Source organism: Micropterus salmoides, unplaced genomic scaffold (genome assembly GCF_014851395.1).
Source record: "Micropterus salmoides isolate LMB-PRFRI ecotype aquatic unplaced genomic scaffold, ASM1485139v1 Ms_hic_scaffold_3029, whole genome shotgun sequence".
Taxonomy (NCBI): Eukaryota; Metazoa; Chordata; class Actinopteri; order Centrarchiformes; family Centrarchidae; genus Micropterus; species Micropterus salmoides.
The window spans coordinates 1,532-21,594 of NW_024042295.1; the positions used below are offsets into that span (position 1 = coordinate 1,532).

The 20,063-nt window shown below is 46.9% G+C and overlaps 5 non-coding genes and 2 pseudogenes across 5 annotated transcripts; all 7 read right to left on the bottom strand.

The window, feature by feature from the left end:
* Window positions 1-2,628: 2,628 nt before the first annotated feature.
* LOC119883810 lies at window positions 2,629-2,741 on the bottom strand. Its single transcript, XR_005440767.1, has one exon. It is a non-coding gene; the product is annotated as a U5 spliceosomal RNA (small nuclear RNA).
* Window positions 2,742-3,709: 968 nt separating this feature from the next.
* Window positions 3,710-3,884, bottom strand: LOC119883806 (annotated as a pseudogene).
* An 8,768-nt stretch (window positions 3,885-12,652) lies between these two features.
* LOC119883811 lies at window positions 12,653-12,765 on the bottom strand. Its single transcript, XR_005440768.1, has one exon. It is a non-coding gene; the product is annotated as a U5 spliceosomal RNA (small nuclear RNA).
* A 969-nt stretch (window positions 12,766-13,734) lies between these two features.
* Window positions 13,735-13,912, bottom strand: LOC119883788 (annotated as a pseudogene).
* A 3,866-nt stretch (window positions 13,913-17,778) lies between these two features.
* Window positions 17,779-17,891, bottom strand: LOC119883812. Its single transcript, XR_005440769.1, has one exon. It is a non-coding gene; the product is annotated as a U5 spliceosomal RNA (small nuclear RNA).
* Window positions 17,892-18,860: 969 nt separating this feature from the next.
* Window positions 18,861-19,052, bottom strand: LOC119883777. The gene has a single exon (XR_005440759.1). It is a non-coding gene; the product is annotated as a U2 spliceosomal RNA (small nuclear RNA).
* A 183-nt stretch (window positions 19,053-19,235) lies between these two features.
* LOC119883813 lies at window positions 19,236-19,348 on the bottom strand. Its single transcript, XR_005440770.1, has one exon. It is a non-coding gene; the product is annotated as a U5 spliceosomal RNA (small nuclear RNA).
* Window positions 19,349-20,063: the final 715 nt, after the last annotated feature.

Here is a 20,063-nt window from a genome sequence, read left to right on the forward strand (position 1 = left end):
CAGGGAGCAATTGAGCTTCCACAGACCACTTCCTGCCGTCACACCGGAAGAGAGTGAAAGGGTGCAGGAAAGAATTGCGTGATCAGAAAAGAAAACAGGTTCCAATCTAGCATCGGTTGGTGGGCAATCACGTGATAAAATGTAGTCTATGCGAGAGGCTCGGGTGCCATCACTACTGAACCAGGTGAAGCCCTCCTCTCTGGGATGCATGGTTTTAAAACAGTCCACAAGTCTAAAATCACTGCATATGCTTTGAAGTAAAACTGAAGTCTTGTCCACTTTAAAATCGTCCCCTATTCTTCTCCTGTCGTTCCTGCTTAAAATACAATTAAAATCCCCCCCTACAACTAAAGGTGCCCTGCCTAGCATGTGGGGCTGCAGTCTTCTAAAAGGTCATACCTGTCGTTCTTGTCATTAAAGCCATAAATATTTAAGACGTTAAAATCCTTCCCCATAAAAGTCAAGTGTGTTAAAAGTGCCCGACCATCTCTCACCACAGTGCTGCCCTTCACCAAGACTAGAGGGTTTTTATTAAAATGGCCACTCCATCATTTTTGTTTTCATTTGAGCCGCTCCATATCGACGTTTGTGGCCATAACTCCTCCCATTCTCTGTAGTGTTTTAAAAATGGTAGGCCGCATTCCTGTATTAAAACACGTCAGACTTAAAAGAGTTAAGAAAGGATAAAACAATCTGGGCTCTAACTCTCGACTTCACACTCCTCACATTGATAGTTGAGAAGGTGAGTGTCATGAGTATGGTTAAAATTTGCAGGTATGACATCTTAAAAGACTAAAAAAAAAGGGGGATTTCAAATGTTTAAAAAAACAGCAGTTAGTGGATTTCTTGTGAATGGAGCTCTTCCTTCATTCTCATGGGTGAGAGATGACGGGGTTGAGCTCCATTTCCCTTTCGGACTCTAGGAGTTGGCCTCTGACGCAGGGTTGCATTGAGCTTTGAGTCCTTAGGGGTTGATTGCAGAGCTATAGTTAAAAAAGAGACTTCATTAGGCGAATTGGAGGGGAAGACTCTGGGCTCCTCCACAGATGAACTGTCTGAGTAGCTCTCAGCTCTTCCCCTCTTTTCCGAGGCTCCAGGAGACTCAGAAGACAATTCTGAAATTAGTCTCTTGGCCGGCTGGGCATTGGGGAGGGGGACATCCTCGCTATCACTCTGTGACTGGCCAAATTTTTATTCTGCGCCAGTCACTGAGCTAGCTCCGCCTTCTGCCTGCACTGCCACTGCTTCTTCCCTGTTCTCCACTTGTGGGGCAGCTGCAGGCCCCTCCCCTTCTCCGCCTCTACTGGTCCTTCTCCTCCAATCACAGGATTTGGCGGGAGATTTGAATTCTCCAGCCCAGCCTCTTCAATTAGCTCTCTAACTGCTTCGTCTTGTCCGCCATTTTGTGCCTTTGCTGCCTTTAATTTGTTGGCAAATGACTTAGGGCAATCTCTGAAGAGGTGGTTTGTTTCTCCACAAAGATTGCACTTTCTGCCATTGGTGCATTCCTCGAAAGTATGCCCAATTTCTCTACATTTACCACAAATGATCTGCTGGCACGCTTCTGCCAGGTGCCCATTCTCACCACACTTGCGGCAGAGTTTGGGCTGGCCCTGGTAATGAATGTAGCCCCTGTTGTTTCCCAGAACTATCATGGATGGCAGATGTTTCAGGCCCTGGAAGCCTTGAGGGTCTTGCCATTGTTGGATGGGGACCCTCCAAGCGCAATTCCAGATGCCATCCTCATCTCTCACTTTGGTAGCCTGGCCTTTAACAGTGCAAAATCTGCCCAGCCACAAACAAATGTCATCTGCATTCACAGTCTCATTGAACATTCTGACAATTACCGTTTTAGCGGCATTATCAGTCAGTTTCTCAACATTAAATGCAGTAAACTGGGGTTTTTCATTTTCGAAGCGTGTCCAGAAATCTCTGAACACGGCAGCAGAGACAAAACTCACATCGAAACCTTTTCCAAATGGCAGAGTCAAAATACAATTTATATCCTGCGGGGAGAATTTCAAAATGTTCTGGATCATTTTCCTTGAGAAGTCCAGCCTTGACATAACAAGGGTTTTCCCATCTTTTTCTTTGAATGTAAATCTGACACTGTGGTGCCTCCTCATGCCGGCATGGTTGGCCGCCATGGTGGAGGCACCACAACGTAAAAGTGGTAAAAAAGAAGCTAAAACACCTAAAACAGTCTAAAACCAAGTCAACTAAAATAAGGTAAAGAATGCTCTAAAAAGAGCAATAAAATCTACTAAAAATGTTAGAAAGGTGAATAAAACACACTTACCTTGTCTTGTTTGGCCTGGTCGAGATGTTATTCCGGCAGAGAACAGGTAAGCAGTCCTCTGAACCAATGAATTCCTTTGTGTGAAACAATTTCAACTACAACAAAGTTGAAATTTTATTCACAAGGAATAATTGAGTATCCTCCCAAAAACCTGGTAACACTTCGCCACAAACAGGCAAAAGTTTTATCCAGACACAGGAGGCGATCGCAGTCTTAGCCAAAAGGCCGAGAAGCGATAACCCCCGCTGGTTGCTTCCAGCGCGCCTCGTCGCACCGCTCAACCTTGCCGGGGGCGGCGTTTTATTTCCTTTTCACAAACGCACGAGGCTCGGCCACACGGCAGAGCCTGCCAAAAATAGTTTTAACTCATTGGCGTCCCTCTCCACGGAAGTCTTTAGTAAAAGGCGAAAGACTTGTACGTTATGAAGAGAAACCCGAGTAAGTACGGGCCCCTCCTCCAGAGCCGCCGACGAGCCTAGTCGTCCCGGCCACTACCCTCACGGTAAGCCTCACTCTGCCTCTCGAGTCCCAAGTACCAGGCCACGCCCGTTCCCCTACCCCTCCCCAGGTCATGGCAGGCTCTATCCAATCGGGCTGCGGAGAGACGAAGGCCTGGCTTTTGGACAGAGGCTACCGAACGACTCGGGCTCTTGTAGCCTCTCGATGACGAGTGAGAGAAAGGGAGGGGAAATGTGGCCGATCGCTTCTCGGCCTTTTGGCCAAGACTGCAATGGCCTCCTCTTTCTGGTTAAAACCTTTGCCGGTTTGGGGCTTCGTTTTGTGTCACCAGCTTTTCTGGGAGGAGATTCACCTCATTCCTTGTGAATAAAATTTCAACTTTGCCGTAGCTGAAAAACTTTTGCAACAAGGAATTCATTGGTCCCGAGGACTGCCTACCTGTCCTCTGCCGGACTGCCACCTTGACCAGACCAAAGACGAGAAGGTAAGTGTGTTTTATTCACCGATTTAGCAGTTGTAGCAGGTTTTCTTGCTTCATTTGAGGTGTTTTAGTTTCTTGTATCCTTTCTACGCTGCGGTTCCTCCACCGTGTTGGCCAACCGTGCCGGGCCTACGGAGGCGCCGCAGTGTCCCCTCCCCACCTTCTGAGAGGCTCTATCCAATCGGAGAAATGAAGGCCTGGCTTTTGGACACAGGCTACCGAGCATCCGAAATACTCGGGCTCTCGATGACGAGTGGGAGAAAGGGAGGGAAGTGCAGGGCACATTTAACAGCCATGCCGGTCCCAAATATCCCCTCGTCGTCTGCCAATCATAAAGTGCAAATCTCGCTGCCTTCTTCGAGGCTTCAGCTGGCCGCCCCCCCTCGACTGGCGCCTTTTTCGGGCCGGCGTCCGGCAGAGCGACGAACCTCTGCGTTTGGGTCAGTATTTTGGTTTTACACAAGGCAGGAGAAGGGTGCACCGCCCCCGGAGGCACTGCAATACCGGGTCGATGCGTGGAGTGGACGGAGCAAGCCCCTCGTCTCAGCTCCCGGTGCTAAAAATCCATTTAATATGTTGCCCCCTTATAGGGGACATATCAGATATTAAACTGATAGATTTTTTTTTTTCTTTGAGAAAAATTTTATTGACACTCAATTCAAACATGATTCATAATATGTCAATTCCAAGTTACCCTTTTAAAATACAACACGTCAATAAATAGATAAATGTTCTCTGTAAAACAACATTTAAAAAAAGTGTTTAAAATGCATTACAGATAACGTCATAAATTAAAGGTATAAAATGGTTTTCAGCTTGTCCATGAGTGTCTGTTAAAATGTCTTCAAAGCGGAGTGCATTTGTTAAAATAAAACTCACAAAAAATAAATGGATAATAAAAGCTCTTCTCCAAGTCCACTGTTGTGCAGGAGTGTAGTGAGTCCCTATCAAAGGGGAACTCATTCAGCTCCCCCAAACAGATTTGGTCTCTCGGGATCTTGTCAGGCGCTCAGAGGAGACCCTCACCCTGTAGCTCCTTCCCACCAACCTCACCCGGAGGGTCAGGCCGCCGCTGCCTTGAACTTTCCTTGTGTGGCTCCGGCTCCTCCGTCCGAATGGGCACAGAGGCGATTCTTCTTTGTGGCTGTGTCCTAGGCCCGCCGCCTGCAGCTCTGGCCGTTTGGACCGTTGCTGCGGCCATCCGGATCACAGCCACGGGGGGGATCTGCATGTGCTTTCTTGCCAGCAAGTTTCTGGAGGTCCATATGGCGTCTTTGATGGCGGCTAGGGTGAGCCACTGTTTGGCAAATGTACGTGCTGGTATCTGATTTCCTTGGCTCACCCCGTACAGCACCAGCTGTGGTGTGAGGACCTCCCTTGCTGGCAAGTACGGGAATTGCAAGGAGCCGGCCGTTGCCCACTGTTCTACGGCAGCGCTGCACTCCCAGAGCAGATGCCTTACCGACTCAGGCGCGCCACAACCTGGTCGGGGGCAAGTTGAGTGCGCCGACATGCCCCGGGAGTGCATTACGGACCTGACTGGGAGGATCTCATGAGCCACCATCCATGACAGGTCCCGGAGTCTGTTTGGAAGAGCTGGATGGTTCACGTTGCGCCAAACTGTTGAGGGCTCGCCGAATGCAAGCCCGCGCACTGGACTCACTGGTTCCCGCTCCTGCACAACAGAAATGAGAGAGCGGTGAGTGGTTAAAACCTGCAACTCCTCCTGCTCAAGGTTAAAATGCCTTAAAAATGACTGGATAAAAGCATAGGCTGGTGGCAGGTTAAAAGACACTGGTACTTTGAGACTTGTGGGTAAGATCTTAAGTTTTCTGAGGTAGGACCCCATCCAGAACCGTGTCATTGCTGCGGTCTTGGGGTTTCTGGATGGGGCTGTGGCGGTTGCCATGTGTAGTGCTGTGTATCTGCTTCCTAGGAACAAGTGCAGGTCTGGCACTCCTTTTCCTCCTTTCTCCTTTGGCTTCTTCATCACGCTTCGTCTCAGTCTTTCCCACTTGGAGCCCCACAAAAAATAAAAGATGGCTCGTTCCAGGTCTAAGATCACTCTCCTAGGCGGGATAAAAACAGAACTGATGAGTAAAAGCAAAGGTAAAATCACTGCTTTGATGATTAAAACCTTTCCTTCTAAAGTCAGTCCTCTAAGTGTCCAGTACCCTAGTCTCTGCCTGACTTTCCCTACTATGTCTGCCCAATTGTTTTCCCCTCCCCCTCCCTATCAAACCTGATCCCAAGTATTTTTTGGTCAGTCTGGGTCACAGTCAGGGGGAGTCCTGTCGTCTCAGTCGTGTCCACGGTCCATAAAAATGGGCTTGGGTCTTGCTTCTGTTCAGCTTTGACCCAGAGGCCTGTCCGAACCAGTCAGTCAAGTCCAGCGTCCTGTTGACAGATAAAAGGTCAGTGCATAAAATGTTGATGTCGTCCATATATAAAATACATTTTGTCTCGAGTCCCCCGCTCCCTGGGACTCCTACCCCATGGATTCGTTGATCCCTTCTCAAGGTCTGTGCCAGTGGTTCTATACAGATAACGTAGAGGAGGGCAGATAACGGACAACCCTGACGGACACCGCAGTTTATATCCACTGCTCTTGTCAGATGCCCGTTAACAATGAATTTGCTGTTGATCTCCCGGTACAGCAGTCCCACCCAGGCTATAAACCTTCTCGGGAACCCATTTTTTGCAGTACCTGGAAAAGGTACTGGTGCGAGACCCGATCAAAGGCTTTCTCAAAATCTAAATTCAGGACTACTAGCCGAATGTTTCTGTCTCTCGCGTAACAGATGGTATCTCGGATCAGTACGAGGCTGTCGGTGATCTTCCTCCCCGGGACGGCACAGGCTTGATCTGGGTGAATCAGATCTTCTAAAAACAAGGACATGCGTGAGGCTAAAAGTTTACTAAAAAGTTTACAGTCAAAATTTAAGAGTGTGATAGGTCTCCAATTTTTCAAGTCCGTCTTGTCTTTGTCTTTGTGAAGGAGAGTCACTATCCCTGCTCTAAAGCTGTCAGGAAGTCGGTCCATTTGTTCAAAATCCATAAAAACAGCAAGCAAGTCTGGTGCTAAAATGTCCCAAAATGTCAGATAAAATTCCAAGGGAAGCCCGTCTTCTCCCGGCGACTTCCCTGTCTTAAAAGATTTGATGCATTTGTTTAATTCCGGTATCTTAAAATCTTGGGTTAAAAGCACGTTGTCGTTTGTTGCTTGGTCAATGGATTTTAAAACTTCGTTCATGGTGTCCCCGTTAACAGTTTTGTATGCGTACAGTTCACGGTAAAAATGTTCAACAGTTTCTTTGATTTCCTCTGTTGTGTCAGCTGTGCACCCGTTTTCTTTTTTAAGTCTCAACATGGCCCCCCTTTATTTACGATTTTCTTAAAAAAATATCTTGTGCACTTCTCTCCTTCCTCCATTTCCCTTTCCTTGCTTCTTAAAATCACACCTTTGCTATTAATTTCTGCTAAAACCGACATCTCTGTTTTAATTTGTTTTATCTCTTCATTAAAATCCATTCCATGTTGGATTAATTTAAAATACCTCTGAAGCCGTTTCTGCAGTCCCAACATGCGTCTGTTGTCCCTCTTTTTCTTTCTTTTCCCTGCCTGTCTGTAAAACGTCTTTGTCTTTCCCTTCACCATTTCCCACCACTGTGCACGTGTATCGTAAAAGTCTTGAAGGGTCTGCCACTCTCGGTATTGCTCCCTGTACAGCCTAACTACTCCCTGTCTAATTAGCCAGTCAAATTAAAAGAAATAAAGAAAGAACAGCTATAACCTCCATCAGAAACTCGGCAGGGAAGCTAACCAATTCACCAGTTGAGATAAACAAGATATTTCAAGATTACTATATAAAATTATACTCATCGGATCTGGACCCAAACCAAGAAGACATAACCCAATTCCTCGATAACACTATTCTACCCAAACTCAACATGGAACAAGTAAACACACTAGAATTACCAATCACAGAAAAAGAACTTCACTCCGCATTGAAAAGCATGCAAAAAAATAAAGCACCAGGTCCAGATGGCTTCCCTGCTGAGTTCTACGAACATTTTTGGTCAACCGTATACCCACTATTCAGCAGAACAATAACAGAAATAAAACATAACGCAAAGTTCCCATCCCACATGAATACAGCACTTATATCACTCATTCCTAAACCTAACAAAGACCACACCTTCGCATCTAACTATCGCCCTATCTCACTTATAAATGTCGACATAAAAATGATTAGCAAAACACTAGCCCATAGAATTGAACAAATTATACCGTTTATATCCATCCTGATCAGACCGGCTTTATAAAAGGTAGATATGCATCCAATAACACCCGCAGATTATTCAATCTAATGCATTACTCATCAGTACAAAAAAAGATACTCTCATTGCCACATTAGACGCCGAAAAAGCTTTTGATAGGGTCAACTGGAAATTTCTATTCACCGTGTTACAAAAATTCGGCTTTGGAGAGTCATTTATTAATTGGATCAAGATTTTATACACATCACCATCGGCCACAGTCACAACCAATGGACTAACATCACAAAGCTTCACACTGCACAGGGGACGAGGCAGGGATGTCCACTCTCTCCATCCCTATTCACGATTTTTATTGAACCTTTAGCAGCAGCTATCCGCCAAAACCCAGCAATCAAAGGTATTGAAACACCACAACAAACACATAAAATCTCACTTTATGCAGATGATATCCTACTATATATACAAGAACCCCTAACATCCACTCAAGAAGTAATTAAAACAATCCAGTCCTTCTCAAAAATATCAGATTATGCAATAAACTGGAACAAATCTTTCATCCTCCCTCTACATAAAACCAAATGGGATGTGGCACCCCACCAAACACCTATACCTATATGTCATGATCACATCACTTACTTAGGCATTAAGATCTCCTCCAGACTGTCAGAGCTGGTAACACTCAACTTCACACCACTGCTAAAAAAATAAAAGACGATTTGCTTCGATGGCTCAACCTTCCAATCTCCATAATCGGCAGGATAGCAGCAATAAAAATGACGATTTTACCGAAAATTAATTATCTATTCTCAATGATTCCAACCCACCCTACACTGACCTGGTTTAAATCACTAGACTCCATTATCACTCACTTCTACTGGAAAAATAAAACGCCAAGGATAAAACTCACTACACTACAAAAAGTAAGGTTCAAGGAGGACTAGAAGCACCAAATTTCCAATATTACTCAATGGCTAACCAACTGCAATACATATACAAATGGATTCACCCCACCCAATCCGATATTATATGGCTAGATATAGAACAATCACTATGCAAAGAATTAAATATAGCTGACATACCGTTCCTCACCAAATCAATCAAACACACACATGTTTTAATGCAGTAACTATAGCTTCCACTCTGACAGCCTGGTGGAAATTTCACCATATCACAAATTCTAAATTAGTTCCATCTAACTTCACACCACTGTGGAACAACCGTGACTTTATAAGCAATAAAAAAACATTGAATTTTCACACATGGGCAGAAAGGGGTATTACCCACATTAAGCACATTTTCAAATCTAACACATTTAGACCATTTCCGCAACTAGCCCAGGAGTATGGCATCGGGAGCAACGAATTCTTAAAATACCTACAAATCAAATCTTCTGTTCTGACAAAAATAAACATCAGAGACACAACTTTAGAACTTCCAGCGGCAATATCAGACTTGGTCAACATTTCCTCCCCAAAGAAACTTCTCTCTAAAATATACAAAATGATTTCAAACCAACTTCAGACCATATACTTACCAACAATAAAATGGGAAAACGATCTTTCAATAGCTCCTGATGCCAGCTTCTGGACCCAAATCTGTAAAAACATCCATCTCATGTCCAAAAATGCAAATCTTCAGTTAATACAATACAAAATACTTCATAGAACACATTACACGGGCAATAGATTAGCTAAAATGGGTTTCACATCAGAAGTTTGCACACATTGCAATCAAAATTCTACAGATACATACATCCATGCAACCTGGCACTGCACTCCAATCAAACACTTTTGGGAAGAGGTCACACAGTCACTATCCACTATAGTTGGCTGCCACATCCCAATGTCGCCTTCTCTTTGCTTGCTGGGAGACCTCACAATAATCACTGATAAAACTATAAACTCTAAAATACTCCTCATAGCTCTAACCATCGCCAAGAAACTATCCTCATGAACTGGAAAACTAGAAATAAATTACACATTAACATTTGGAAAAATCTTATAACAGACTTCATTGCAATGGAATATGCATCTCCCCTTCATAATTACGCATCTAAAACTGACTCCTGCCGCCCAACACTTTCTGACCTCTTACAGCTGTGAACCCTTTCTCGGTTTTCAACTCCAACTCCTCCCACCTTCTTAATCAACCCACGAAAATTAATGCATTTAGTTGTTTGAACTTGTTCATGTCATCATTGTTATTACTATCTTTACTGTTATTGTTATCGTTGCTATTTTCACTGTTATTTTTTCATTGTTGTAATTGCTGATGTTGCTGTCTTTTGCTTTCACCATTGCGGTCACCACTGCCATCATCATTGTCATTTATTATTAATATCATTATTACCATTATTATTATAATCATCAATATTGCCGTTGTCAATGCTGTATTGGAATTAAGTGTCATTATCATCACTACTGCAATAATTCCCCCCTTATCTCTTCACGGGTTTTTAATGCACCACAACATAGAATAGGGAGAAAAAAAAAAAAAAAAAAAAAAAAAAATGTATATATGGAAAACCACACAAACACCAAGGCAGGCAAGACAGGCGAGAAGTGGTTTCAATGGGACAGCATCTCTGTCCCAATTTGAGACACTATCGCACTGTACTCTCTCTTTTAATGCACCTTAGACATTACACATAACACAAAAAAAAAAAAAAAAAAAAAATGAAAAGATAGGGACTGAAGAGATGTGGGGGAAAGGTATCTTACATTATCTTATTTTATCATCTTTTATTTTATGCAGGATTGACAATGGCAATTGGTACATAGGAGGAAGGATGGAAATAAAAATCAACAAACACAATACTGGCAATAGGGTGGTAGTGGGGCGGAGATGGTAATGAAAATGGTAATAAATAATAAATGGTAACCTTGTTTACGCATACACACACATACACATCACATACACATATATACTCACACCTGTTCACATGTACACTTAGATCAAACACTTAAATCACTTTTATGTCACTTCTGGAATTATGGATTTACAAGATTGCTCACTACTGCACTATGTTGGTTTGTATATGTCTGACTGTTAAATAAAAAAAAAAAAAACACGTCAGACTTAAAAGAGTTAAGAAAGGATAAAACAATCTGGGCTCTAACTCTCGACTTCACACTCCTCACATTGATAGTTGAGAAGGTGAGTGTCATGAGTATGGTTAAAATTTGCAGGTATGACATCTTAAAAGACTAAAAAAAGGGGGATTTCAAATGTTTAAAAACATAGCAGTTAGTGGATTTCTTGTGAATGGAGCTCTTCCTTCATTCTCATGGGTGAGAGATGACGGGGTTGAGCTCCATTTCCCTTTCGGACTCTAGGAGTTGGCCTCTGACGCAGGGTGGCATTGAGCTTTGAGTCCTTAGGGGTTGATTGCAGAGCTATAGTTAAAAAAGAGACTTCATTAGGCGAATTGGAGGGGAAGACTCTGGGCTCCTCCACAGATGAACTGTCTGAGTAGCTCTCAGCTCTTCCCCTCTTTTCCGAGGCTCCAGGAGACTCAGAAGACAATTCTGAAATTAGTCTCTTGGCCGGCTGGGCATTGGGGAGGGGGACATCCTCGCTATCACTCTGTGACTGGCCAAATTTTTGTTCTGAGCCAGTCACTGAGCTAGCTCCGCCTTCTGCCTGCACTGCCACTGCTTCTTCCCTGTTCTCCACTTGTGGGGCAGCTGCAGGCCCCTCCCCTTCTCCCGCCTCTACTGGTCCTTCTCCTCCAATCACAGGATTTGGCGGGAGATTTGAATTCTCCAGCCCAGCCTCTTCAATTAGCTCTCTAACTGCTTCGTCTTGTCCGCCATTTTGTGCCTTTGCTGCCTTTAATTTGTTGGCAAACGACTTAGGGCAATCTCTGAAGAGGTGGTTTGTTTCTCCACAAAGATTGCACTTTCTGCCATTGGTGCATTCCTCGAAAGTATGCCCAATTTCTCTACATTTACCACAAATGATCTGCTGGCACGCTTCTGCCAGGTGCCCATTCTCACCACACTTGCGGCAGAGTTTGGGCTGGCCCTGGTAATGAATGTAGCCCCTGTTGTTTCCCAGAACTATCATGGATGGCAGATGTTTCAGGCCCTGGAAGCCTTGAGGGTCTTGCCATTGTTGGATGGGGACCCTCCAAGCGCAATTCCAGATGCCATCCTCATCTCTCACTTTGGTAGCCTGGCCTTTAACAGTGCAAAATCTGCCCAGCCACAAACAAATGTCATCTGCATTCACAGTCTCATTGAACATTCTGACAATTACCGTTTTAGCGGCATTATCAGTCAGTTTCTCAACATTAAATGCAGTAAACTGGGGTTTTTCATTTTCGAAGCGTGTCCAGAAATCTCTGAACACGGCAGCAGAGACAAAACTCACATCGAAACCTTTTCCAAATGGCAGAGTCAAAATACAATTTATATCCTGCGGGGAGAATTTCAAAATGTTCTGGATCATTTTCCTTGAGAAGTCCAGCCTTGACATAACAAGGGTTTTCCCATCTTTTTCTTTGAATGTAAATCTGACACTGTGGTGCCTCCTCATGCCGGCATGGTTGGCCGCCATGGTGGAGGCACCACAACGTAAAAGTGGTAAAAAGAAGCTAAAACACCTAAAACAGTCTAAAACCAAGTCAACTAAAATAAGGTAAAAGAATGCTCTAAAAAGAGCAATAAAATCTACTAAAAATGTTAGAAAGGTGAATAAAACACACTTACCTTGTCTTGTTTGGCCTGGTCGAGATGTTATTCCGGCAGAGTACAGGTAAGCAGTCCTCTGAACCAATGAATTCCTTTGTGTGAAATAATTTCAACTACAACAAAGTTGAAATTTTATTCACAAGGAATAATGTGAGTATCCTCCCAAAAACCTGGTAACACTTCGCCACAAACAGGCAAAAGTTTTATCCAGACACAGGAGGCGATCGCAGTCTTAGCCAAAAGGCCGAGAAGCGATAACCCCCGCTGGTTGCTTCCAGCGCCCACCTCCCGGAGCAGTTCTCCCCCTGCCGTGGCGCAGTGGTTTCAACTGCGCATAACAACGGCTGAGTCTCAGCACCTCCTCCCGAGCGCGCCTCGTCGCACCGCTCAACCTTGCCGGGGGCGGCGTTTTATTTCCTTTTCACAAACGCACGAGGCTCGGCCACACGGCAGAGCCTGCCAAAAATAGTTTTAACTCATTGGCGTCCCTCTCCACGGAAGTCTTTAGTAAAAGGCGAAAGACTTGTACGTTATGAAGAGAAACCCGAGTAAGTACGGGCCCCTCCTCCAGAGCCGCCGACGAGCCTAGTCGTCCCGGCCACTACCCTCACGGTAAGCCTCACTCTGCCTCTCGAGTCCCAAGTACCAGGCCACGCCCGTTCCCCTACCCCTCCCCAGGTCATGGCAGGCTCTATCCAATCGGGCTGCGGAGAGACGAAGGCCTGGCTTTTGGACAGAGGCTACCGAACGACTCGGGCTCTTGTAGCCTCTCGATGACGAGTGAGAGAAAGGGAGGGGAAATGTGGCCGATCGCTTCTCGGCCTTTTGGCCAAGACTGCAATGGCCTCCTCTTTCTGGTTAAAACCTTTGCCGGTTTGGGGCTTCGTTTTGTGTCACCAGCTTTTCTGGGAGGAGATTCACCTCATTCCTTGTGAATAAAATTTCAACTTTGCCGTAGCTGAAAAACTTTTGCAACAAGGAATTCATTGGTCCCGAGGACTGCCTACCTGTCCTCTGCCGGACTGCCACCTTGACCAGACCAAAGACGAGAAGGTAAGTGTGTTTTATTCACCGATTTAGCAGTTGTAGCAGGTTTTCTTGCTTCATTTGAGGTGTTTTAGTTTCTTGTATCCTTTCTACGCTGCGGTTCCTCCACCGTGTTGGCCAACCGTGCCGGGCCTACGGAGGCGCCGCAGTGTCCCCTCCCCACCTTCTGAGAGGCTCTATCCAATCGGAGAAATGAAGGCCTGGCTTTTGGACACAGGCTACCGAGCATCCGAAATACTCGGGCTCTCGATGACGAGTGGGAGAAAGGGAGGGGAAGTGCAGGGCACATTTAACAGCCATGCCGGTCCCAAATATCCCCTCGTCGTCTGCCAATCATAAAGTGCAAATCTCGCTGCCTTCTTCGAGGCTTCAGCTGGCCGCCCCCCCTCGACTGGCGCCTTTTTCGGGCCGGCGTCCGGCAGAGCGACGAACCTCTGCGTTTGGGTCAGTATTTTGGTTTTACACAAGGCAGGAGAAGGGTGCACCGCCCCCGGAGGCACTGCAATACCGGGTCGATGCGTGGAGTGGACGGAGCAAGCCCCTCGTCTCAGCTCCCGGTGCTAAAAATCCATTTAATATGTTGCCCCCTTATAGGGGACATATCAGATATTAAACTGATAAGAACAGATTTTTTTTTCTTTTGAGAAAAATTTTATTGACACTCAATTCAAACATGATTCATAATATGTCAATTCCAAGTTACCTTTTAAAATACAACATGTCAATAAATAGATAAATGTTCTCTGTAAAACAACATTTAAAAAAAGTGTTTAAAATGCATTACAGATAACGTCATAAATTAAAGGTATAAAATGGTTTTCAGCTTGTCCATGTCTGTGAGTGTCTGTTAAAAAGTCTTCAAAGCGGAGTGCATTTGTTAAAATAAAACTCACAAAAAATAAATGGATAATAAAAGCTCTTCTCCAAGTCCACTGTTGTGCAGGAGTGTAGTGAGTCCCTATCAAAGGGGAACTCATTCAGCTCCCCCAAACAGATTTGGTCTCTCGGGATCTTGTCCAGGCGCTCAGAGGAGACCCTCACCCTGTAGCTCCTTCCCACCAACCTCACCCGGAGGGTCAGGCCGCCGCTGCCTTGAACTTTCCTTGTGTGGCTCCGGCTCCTCCGTCCGAATGGGCACAGAGGCGATTCTTCTTTGTGGCTGTGTCCTAGGCCCGCCGCCTGCAGCTCTGGCCGTTTGGACCGTTGCTGCGGCCATCCGGATCACAGCCACGGGGGGGATCTGCATGTGCTTTCTTGCCAGCAAGTTTCTGGAGGTCCATATGGCGTCTTTGATGGCGGCTAGGGTGAGCCACTGTTTGGCAAATGTACGTGCTGGTATCTGATTTCCTTGGCTCACCCCGTACAGCACCAGCTGTGGTGTGAGGACCTCCCTTGCTGGCAAGTACGGGAATTGCAAGGAGCCGGCCGTTGCCCACTGTTCTACGGCAGCGCTGCACTCCCAGAGCAGATGCCTTACCGACTCAGGCGCGCCACAACCTGGTCGGGGGCAAGTTGAGTGCGCCGACATGCCCCGGGAGTGCATTACGGACCTGACTGGGAGGATCTCATGAGCCACCATCCATGACAGGTCCCGGAGTCTGTTTGGAAGAGCTGGATGGTTCACGTTGCGCCAAACTGTTGAGGGCTCGCCGAATGCAAGCCCGCGCACTGGACTCACTGGTTCCCGCTCCTGCACAACAGAAATGAGAGAGCGGTGAGTGGTTAAAACCTGCAACTCCTCCTGCTCAAGGTTAAAATGCCTTAAAAATGACTGGATAAAAGCATAGGCTGGTGGCAGGTTAAAAGACACTGGTACTTTGAGACTTGTGGGTAAGATCTTAAGTTTTCTGAGGTAGGACCCCATCCAGAACCGTGTCATTGCTGCGGTCTTGGGGTTTCTGGATGGGGCTGTGGCGGTTGCCATGTGTAGTGCTGTGTATCTGCTTCCTAGGAACAAGTGCAGGTCTGGCACTCCTTTTCCTCCTTTCTCCTTTGGCTTCTTCATCACGCTTCGTCTCAGTCTTTCCCACTTGGAGCCCCACAAAAAATAAAAGATGGCTCGTTCCAGGTCTAAGATCACTCTCCTAGGCGGGATAAAAACAGAACTGATGAGTAAAAGCAAAGGTAAAATCACTGCTTTGATGATTAAAACCTTTCCTTCTAAAGTCAGTCCTCTAAGTGTCCAGTACCCTAGTCTCTGCCTGACTTTCCCTACTATGTCTGCCCAATTTGTTTTCCCCTCCCCCTCCCTATCAAACCTGATCCCAAGTATTTTTTGGTCAGTCTGGGTCACAGTCAGGGGGAGTCCTGTCGTCTCAGTCGCTGTCCACGGTCCATAAAAATGGGCTTGGGTCTTGCTTCTGTTCAGCTTTGACCCAGAGGCCTGTCCGAACCAGTCAGTCAAGTCCAGCGTCCTGTTGACAGATAAAAGGTCAGTGCATAAAATGTTGATGTCGTCCATATATAAAATACATTTTGTCTCGAGTCCCCCGCTCCCTGGGACTCCTACCCCATGGATTCGTTGGTCCCTTCTCAAGGTCTGTGCCAGTGGTTCTATACAGATAACGTAGAGGAGGGCAGATAACGGATCAAAAAAAAAAAGGGGGATTTCAAATGTTTAAAAACACAGCAGTTAGTGGATTTCTTGTGAATGGAGCTCTTCCTTCATTCTCATGGGTGAGAGATGACGGGGTTGAGCTCCATTTCCCTTTCGGACTCTAGGAGTTGGCCTCTGACGCAGGGTTGCATTGAGCTTTGAGTCCTTAGGGGTTGATTGCAGAGCTATAGTTAAAAAAGAGACTTCATTAGGCGAATTGGAGGGGAAGACTCTGGGCTCCTCCACAGATGAACTGTCTGAGTAGCTCTCAGCTCTTCCCCTCTTTTCCGAGGCTCCAGGAGACTCAGAAGACAATTCTGAAATTAGTCTCTTGGCCGGCTGGGCATTGGGGAGGGGGACATCCTCGCTATCACTCTGTGACTGGCCAAATTTTTGTTCTGAGCCAGTCACTGAGCTAGCTCCGCCTTCTGCCTGCACTGCCACTGCTTCCTCCCTGTTCTCCACTTGTGGGGCAGCTGCAGGCCCCTCCCCTTCTCCCGCCTCTACTGGTCCTTCTCCTCCAATCACAGGATTTGGCGGGAGATTTGAATTCTCCAGCCCAGCCTCTTCAATTAGCTCTCTAACTGCTTCGTCTTGTCCGCCATTTTGTGCCTTTGCTGCCTTTAATTTGTTGGCAAACGACTTAGGGCAATCTCTGAAGAGGTGGTTTGTTTCTCCACAAAGATTGCACTTTCTGCCATTGGTGCATTCCTCGAAAGTATGCCCAATTTCTCTACATTTACCACAAATGATCTGCTGGCACGCTTCTGCCAGGTGCCCATTCTCACCACACTTGCGGCAGAGTTTGGGCTGGCCCTGGTAATGAATGTAGCCCCTGTTGTTTCCCAGAACTATCATGGATGGCAGATGTTTCAGGCCCTGGAAGCCTTGAGGGTCTTGCCATTGTTGGATGGGGACCCTCCAAGCGCAATTCCAGATGCCATCCTCATCTCTCACTTTGGTAGCCTGGCCTTTAACAGTGCAAAATCTGCCCAGCCACAAACAAATGTCATCTGCATTCACAGTCTCATTGAACATTCTGACAATTACCGTTTTAGCGGCATTATCAGTCAGTTTCTCAACATTAAATGCAGTAAACTGGGGTTTTTCATTTTCGAAGCGTGTCCAGAAATCTCTGAACACGGCAGCAGAGACAAAACTCACATCGAAACCTTTTCCAAATGGCAGAGTCAAAATACAATTTATATCCTGCGGGGAGAATTTCAAAATGTTCTGGATCATTTTCCTTGAGAAGTCCAGCCTTGACATAACAAGGGTTTTCCCATCTTTTTCTTTGAATGTAAATCTGACACTGTGGTGCCTCCTCATGCCGGCATGGTTGGCCGCCATGGTGGAGGCACCACAACGTAAAAGTGGTAAAAAAGAAGCTAAAACACCTAAAACAGTCTAAAACCAAGTCAACTAAAATAAGGTAAAAGAATGCTCTAAAAAGAGCAATAAAATCTACTAAAAATGTTAGAAAGGTGAATAAAACACACTTACCTTGTCTTGTTTGGCCTGGTCGAGATGTTATTCCGGCAGAGTACAGGTAAGCAGTCCTCTGAACAATGAATTCCTTTGTGTGAAATAATTTCAACTACAACAAAGTTGAAATTTTATTCACAAGGAATAATGTGAGTATCCTCCCAAAAACCTGGTAACACTTCGCCACAAACAGGCAAAAGTTTTATCCAGACACAGGAGGCGATCGCAGTCTTAGCCAAAAGGCCGAGAAGCGATAACCCCCGCTGGTTGCTTCCAGCGCCCACCTCCCGGAGCAGTTCTCCCCCTGCCGTGGCGCAGTGGTTTCAACTGCGCATAACAACGGCTGAGTCTCAGCACCTCCTCCCGAGCGCGCCTCGTCGCACCGCTCAACCTTGCCGGGGCGGCGTTTTATTTCCTTTTCACAAACGCACGAGGCTCGGCCACACGGCAGAGCCTGCCAAAAATAGTTTTAACTCATTGGCGTCCCTCTCCACGGAAGTCTTTAGTAAAAGGCGAAAGACTTGTACGTTATGAAGAGAAACCCGAGTAAGTACGGGCCCCTCCTCCAGAGCCGCCGACGAGCCTAGTCGTCCCGGCCACTACCCTCACGGTAAGCCTCACTCTGCCTCTCGAGTCCCAAGTACCAGGCCACGCCCGTTCCCCTACCCCTCCCCAGGTCATGGCAGGCTCTATCCAATCGGGCTGCGGAGAGACGAAGGCCTGGCTTTTGGACAGAGGCTACCGAACGACTCGGGCTCTTGTAGCCTCTCGATGACGAGTGAGAGAAAGGGAGGGGAAATGTGGCCGATCGCTTCTCGGCCTTTTGGCCAAGACTGCAATGGCCTCCTCTTTCTGGTTAAAACCTTTGCCGGTTTGGGGCTTCGTTTTGTGTCACCAGCTTTTCTGGGAGGAGATTCACCTCATTCCTTGTGAATAAAATTTCAACTTTGCCGTAGCTGAAAAACTTTTGCAACAAGGAATTCATTGGTCCCGAGGACTGCCTACCTGTCCTCTGCCGGACTGCCACCTTGACCAGACCAAAGACGAGAAGGTAAGTGTGTTTTATTCACCGATTTAGCAGTTGTAGCAGGTTTTCTTGCTTCATTTGAGGTGTTTTAGTTTCTTGTATCCTTTCTACGCTGCGGTTCCTCCACCGTGTTGGCCAACCGTGCCGGGCCTACGGAGGCGCCGCAGTGTCCCCTCCCCACCTTCTGAGAGGCTCTATCCAATCGGAGAAATGAAGGCCTGGCTTTTGGACACAGGCTACCGAGCATCCGAAATACTCGGGCTCTCGATGACGAGTGGGAGAAAGGGAGGGGAAGTGCAGGGCACATTTAACAGCCATGCCGGTCCCAAATATCCCCTCGTCGTCTGCCAATCATAAAGTGCAAATCTCGCTGCCTTCTTCGAGGCTTCAGCTGGCCGCCCCCCCTCGACTGGCGCCTTTTTCGGGCCGGCGTCCGGCAGAGCGACGAACCTCTGCGTTTGGGTCAGTATTTTGGTTTTACACAAGGCAGGAGAAGGGTGCACCGCCCCCGGAGGCACTGCAATACCGGGTCGATGCGTGGAGTGGACGGAGCAAGCCCCTCGTCTCAGCTCCCGGTGCTAAAAATCCATTTAATATGTTGCCCCCTTATAGGGGACATATCAGATATTAAACTGATAAGAACAGATACTACACTTGATCTTAGCCAAAAGGCCGAGAAGCGATAACCCCCGCTGGTTGCTTCCAGCGCCCACCTCCCGGAGCAGTTCTCCCCCTGCCGTGGCGCAGTGGTTTCAACTGCGCATAACAACGGCTGAGTCTCAGCACCTCCTCCCGAGCGCGCCTCGTCGCACCGCTCAACCTTGCCGGGGGCGGCGTTTTATTTCCTTTTCACAAACGCACGAGGCTCGGCCACACGGCAGAGCCTGCCAAAAATAGTTTTAACTCATTGGCGTCCCTCTCCACGGAAGTCTTTAGTAAAAGGCGAAAGACTTGTACGTTATGAAGAGAAACCCGAGTAAGTACGGGCCCCTCCTCCAGAGCCGCCGACGAGCCTAGTCGTCCCGGCCACTACCCTCACGGTAAGCCTCACTCTGCCTCTCGAGTCCCAAGTACCAGGCCACGCCCGTTCCCCTACCCCTCCCCAGGTCATGGCAGGCTCTATCCAATCGGGCTGCGGAGAGACGAAGGCCTGGCTTTTGGACAGAGGCTACCGAACGACTCGGGCTCTTGTAGCCTCTCGATGACGAGTGAGAGAAAGGGAGGGGAAATGTGGCCGATCGCTTCTCGGCCTTTTGGCCAAGACTGCAATGGCCTCCTCTTTCTGGTTAAAACCTTTGCCGGTTTGGGGCTTCGTTTTGTGTCACCAGCTTTTCTGGGAGGAGATTCACCTCATTCCTTGTGAATAAAATTTCAACTTTGCCGTAGCTGAAAAACTTTTGCAACAAGGAATTCATTGGTCCCGAGGACTGCCTACCTGTCCTCTGCCGGACTGCCACCTTGACCAGACCAAAGACGAGAAGGTAAGTGTGTTTTATTCACCGATTTAGCAGTTGTAGCAGGTTTTCTTGCTTCATTTGAGGTGTTTTAGTTTCTTGTATCCTTTCTACGCTGCGGTTCCTCCACCGTGTTGGCCAACCGTGCCGGGCCTACGGAGGCGCCGCAGTGTCCCCTCCCCACCTTCTGAGAGGCTCTATCCAATCGGAGAAATGAAGGCCTGGCTTTTGGACACAGGCT